The sequence below is a fragment of the Suricata suricatta genome, chromosome 12, assembly GCF_006229205.1.
Source record: "Suricata suricatta isolate VVHF042 chromosome 12, meerkat_22Aug2017_6uvM2_HiC, whole genome shotgun sequence".
Taxonomy (NCBI): domain Eukaryota; kingdom Metazoa; phylum Chordata; class Mammalia; order Carnivora; family Herpestidae; genus Suricata; species Suricata suricatta.
The window spans coordinates 50,947,505-50,952,470 of record NC_043711.1 but is presented as its reverse complement, the minus strand read 5'-3'; the positions used below and the strand labels follow the sequence as shown (position 1 = coordinate 50,952,470).

At 47.1% G+C, this 4,966-nt stretch overlaps 1 protein-coding gene across 2 annotated transcripts in view; it reads right to left on the bottom strand.

The window, feature by feature from the left end:
* The window catches only part of VGLL4 (vestigial like family member 4), a 154,355-nt gene extending 153,412 nt beyond the window's left edge, over positions 1-943 (bottom strand). The window contains exon 1 of one of the 2 annotated variants that reach the window (XM_029917419.1): positions 601-943. The gene's annotated coding sequence lies outside the window, so the exon portion shown is untranslated. Of the gene's footprint in view, positions 1-11; positions 84-600 lie in introns of those variants that run through there. The other variant, XM_029917421.1, reaches the window with a different exon arrangement.
* Positions 944-4,966: the final 4,023 nt, after the last annotated feature.

Genomic DNA, 4,966 nt, shown 5'->3' with positions numbered 1-4,966 from the left:
TCACACCTAACCCGGGGCGCCGGCGCGCTCGGACGGGGAACGCCTGCCGCAGGCCTGGAGCGGCGCCGGGCCCTCGGAGGAGGCGCCGTTCCCGAGGGCGCGAGGACCCGGCATCTCACACACAGCTCTACCCGCGAAAGGCCCAGCCAGTGGGAAGCCAGCTTCAGTGTGCACACACCCGCTAACCTTCCGTTGGCGCCCAGGTGCCTGCTGTTCTGGACCGGGCACGTTCCCCACACGCACACAGTGGGCACAGTACACGGACATCCACGGTCTAGCCTCACTCCGCGCCCACTGGGTCTGCTGCCCCTTGCCCGCCACGCACAGTCAGCAAGTACCAGGGCATTGGGGCCAGACCTGCAGCGCCTCCGCGGTGCTCGGCTTCAGCCCCGCACGCTTCCCTTCCCCCAGAAGCAGCCCCTGGAAAGGCGTACGACCTCCCCGGAGCCCGGGGGGTCGCCGCTCACATCCCGCTCACCCGCGAGACCTCAGCGCACGCGAGGGACTCCCGTCCCCCGCGGACCTGGACCGCTGCCTCACTTTCTCGTTACCCACACACCCAAGCCACAACTGCCCAGACAGGCCGGCTGCTACACGTACCTGCGGGTCCAGGTCGCCCTCGCTTGGGGAAGGGTGTACTCCGGTGCCGCTGCGATCAGAACGGCCGCTGCAGTCCGGGGCACTCTGACGCGGCTCGGCTTCCTCCCATTACAGCATTTTACACCCCTCCACTCACTCTCCACTCCACACACACTCACGCCCCAGGCGCTCGGCAGCGTCTTTCCTCCCCCTTCCCTCGCCCGGAGGAGGAAGTCCTAGTAAATGAAAACAGTGTGGAAGGGAGGGAGCAGAGGAGGAAGGGAGGGAGGTCGGGGTGGAAAGAGCCCCTCCAGCCGCTCACGCAGCAGTGTTTGCTGTGTTTGGCAAACTCCTGGAGTCCACAACCCGGGCTGCTCTGAAATGCGCGCGGGGAGGGGCAGAGGGGAGGAGGTGAAACATTTCTAATTGGTGCAGGTTCTTATTACAGCAGCAGCGTAGACATGTGACCACGAAAAGAAAAGCCCTGTCTTTAATTTTTTCCTGTCATTCTCTAGAGGTTTGGTGGGGGGGGGGTAGGAGGGGTGGAGGCCTGATACTCCATTCCCCGGCAGCCCTTGCCCCATTGTTTTCTCATACTGCCACAATTAAGAAAACATTTGCTTAACATATCCAGCCGCTAACTTCATAAAATAAATAGAGACTGGACTTCCTCTGGTTTTCTTTAAATGGCTTCATGTTGCTCGCCTTCTGGCTGTTCTCAAACCTCAGGCGTTATTAGGAGCTCCTACTAGAGGGCTTTCTCTGGGAGAAGGCTCTGCTGAGAGGCAAAGACAACACTAAAAACAAACACCAGCTTACTTCAATGCAGTTTTCAAACTGTTTTCCCATCAATTACCTTATCCAATAGTAGCCTCACAGCATATTTCCTCATTTAATCTTAGCCCCTCTTGGGTAGCAGGACAGGTGTTAATGGTTTCACTACAGCCAGATTAAATGTTTTACCTGAAGCAGATAAAGGTGTACCCCAGAGCCTGGGGCTTATGGCCCCTTGTGAAATACACCCTCCTCCAGGCCACACAGAACCACTGTAAATGAAAGACCTAAGTGACATGCTGTCAGAGCATGACTGCACCAGGTTTCCCAGTTCCCAGATTGAAATTCAAAGATTTAATCTAATCGGGGAAGGCTCCCAGTCTTCCCAAGGATACTTTGATTTCAACTCCGTGTTAGCTCATTGCCAGTCTCAGACTAGGGGTAGAAAAAAAAAACTGAAAAGATCATAAAGAGGAGGTTTTCACCCTGCCAAGTTAGGGCAGAGCACGAGAAAAGAGTGAGGACTGCTTGGGCAGATTTCAGGAAGTGTGGCCAGATAGGAAAAGGGCTTTGGATTTGGATACACCTGGATTTGAATCCAAACTCTACCTCTTGTTAGTTGCAGGACATTGGGCATATGATCAAGTGCAATTTTCTCATCTGTAAAACAAAGATAATAATGCTTACCTTGGACATCCAAGGACTAGGCACTAAGGACAAGGGACCCAGGACTAGGCAGAATGTTCGATGAACACTCCCTCCTTCTCTCTACCTACCTTCCACTCCTGCTGTGGCACTTTATAAACAGACGCCCACCTTAACGTGCAGGGATAGGAAAATGATTTGTCCAGATAATGCAAACGAATAATGATAGCAGTAATAATGCAACTGCACATTTATAAAATGGCTTTGGGGTTTACAAAGTGTTCCCACATATCATTATCTCATTTGATTTTTATGACAGTCCTGCCATTTGTATGCTGCTAAATGATTTCCATTTGGGGTCAGTGTGGAGGTCCTAAAGCTGCCTCTTTAATTTCCATCACTGCTCAGAGCAAACCTTACTCTGCAGATAAATCAAGGGGACAGAGGGCCTTTTCTCATGGATGTGACCAGTCTTCGACCTTTCCACGAATTAATCTCACTGCTTCCCTTACATCAGCATTAGTGTGACTTCCCTCTGGCAACATCTAAGCATGGTTGTTTTAGTCTGGATGTTTTAGTTGTGCAGAAGAAGGACACACTCAATATCCTAAGAAAAAGGGGTGTGCCATTAAGATATAGGTGGACTGGACCTGGAACATGTCAGGTGCATAGGATAGTCACACTGGAATATTAACAGCCTAAACAAATGACCTTCACTGACATGTAACGACAGGGATAAATCTTGACAATATTATGTGAAAAAAAAAATAAGTTCCAAAAGATTATACACAGCATAATATCCGATTTGTAATGTTATAAATAAAATGAAAAATAATTGTAGGAGTACATACACCTGCAATAAAACAAAGGAAGTAAGGAGATGATGATCCAAGGATTCAGGATGGTAATTACCTAAGGAAGAGACTGGATGGAGGGGTGGGAGGGAACCATTGGCTAGATGGACGTTATTGTCAAGTTCCTTACCTTTGGGTGGTAGTTAAAAATAACTACCTAAATGATGATTGCACAACAGTGTGAATGCCACTGCACCAGACACTTAAAAATGGTTAAAATAGTAAAATTTATGGTATCTGTATTTTACCATAATAAAAAAAGAGCTATAGGAAAAACAAATTGGGCAAATTTCTAAAAACAAAAACAAGAAAAAAACTGAAGTAGTTAACTGAAAAAAAAACAAAGGTAAATGGTTCATGAACCACTAAATGAGAATGTATTTCAAACCAAGGATTTTGTAAACACAACAGACATTTATTTTTTTTAAGTAAGCTCTATGTCCAACATGGGGCTTGAACTCACAGCCCCGAGATCAAGAGTCTCATGCTCTACCGACTGAATCAGCCAGGTGCCCCCAGAAATTTACTTTTTAAAAAAAGAATGAAAATAATCAAGGATGTGGGCGAGTGGAGATTGAGGAGAAACAAAACTGGCCCTGAGTTAATCATAGTTGAAGCCAAGTGATGCGTATGAGGGCAGGGAGAGGTGCTGTTATCCTCTTCTGTCTACTCTTGCATGTGTTTAAAATTTTTATATTAAAACATTAAAGAATTGAAAAGGAAATGCCAAGGACCAGAAGAGCCTCTATGGACCCTTCTCCTGCTTCTTCAACAGCCCACAGTGTCATTGGTCAGTCTTCCTCTATTTCTCTGTGCCCCCTCCCGTGTCACCTTGTCACCCCACCACCAAGGAGCTTCCTTGTCACTTCAACTCTCTACAACTCCTTTTAGCTTTTGCTTCCCTGGAAATGGACTCCCTTTGTATCTTCATAGTTCAAATTGTTCAGAGAGACAATCTTATTCTTCTCTTTCTATTAATCCATAGCAATGGCATCAATCTAGGGTGCCTGGGTGGCTCAGTTGGTTAAGGGTCCAACTCTTGGTTTCAGCTCAGGTCATGATCTCACAGTTCATGAGTTTGAGTCCCCCATAGGACTCTGTGTTTACAGTGCCGAGCCTGCTTAGGATCTCTTTCCCTCTCTCTCTGCCCCTGCCTGGCTCAATCTCTCTGTCTCTCTCTAAATACATAAATAAACTTAAAAAAAAAAAAAAAAGAAATGGCATCAATCTGATCTATGTTGAAGTGGGGTGCCCTTGAGGGTCCGTGAGGGTCCATGAGGTCAGGCATGGTCCAACAAGGAGAAAGGATAGGGCAGGGAGAGTGGGAACTATGGGGCGGGGGAAGCACCAAGACTCTGACCAATGCAACTTTGAAAGGTCCTCAGGAGTTCATTTAAATGAGAATAAGGTCTTTGTTTTCCATCTGCTCCTTAAGATTTGTGAAGGCTCTGCAATTGCTTGGTTTTGTAAAAACAGGGGTTTTATTCACATCAAATTCCCAATAAGTAATTTATTGTCCAATTTGTCCTCCCATGTCATACTTCCAAGGGGGGAATTGGGATGACACCAATGACTGCTAATCTGAAATGCTCATAGTGCATATAGACTCATTGCTCTTCTCGATGGATGCATTAACCTATCGAGGAATAATGTCTTTTTCTACCCCGTGGCTCGTTGCTTGTAACGTGCTCAAAGGAATTCCTCCTGTTCTTTTCTTCTCTTCTGTCCAAATTGTTCCACAAAGAACACCCAGGAGACAGAAGACATGGCATATGGATCTGAGTCTCCACACCCATGAAGAGCTTAGATAGATCAGGTTTGGCAAACAGGTGTTGTCTTGAGCACCAGCTCTGTTGGGAGTCCTCTCTTGAGAAGGACTCTGAAGCCACAATTAAGGTTTAATGAAAAAAGAGTGTCAAGATTGACTAGTAATGTCTGCTGTGGGCAGCAAATGGGAACTGGTGGTTGGGATGTTTGCCATTTCTGATCCAGAAGAGCTCTAAAAGCTCCCTACCAGCCGTAACTTCCCTTTACTCATAGAGTGGGAACAGGTAAATTTCTACTTTTCCAGGGGCCAAAGTAACCAGTGGAAAACTCAAATGATCGTATTTCAG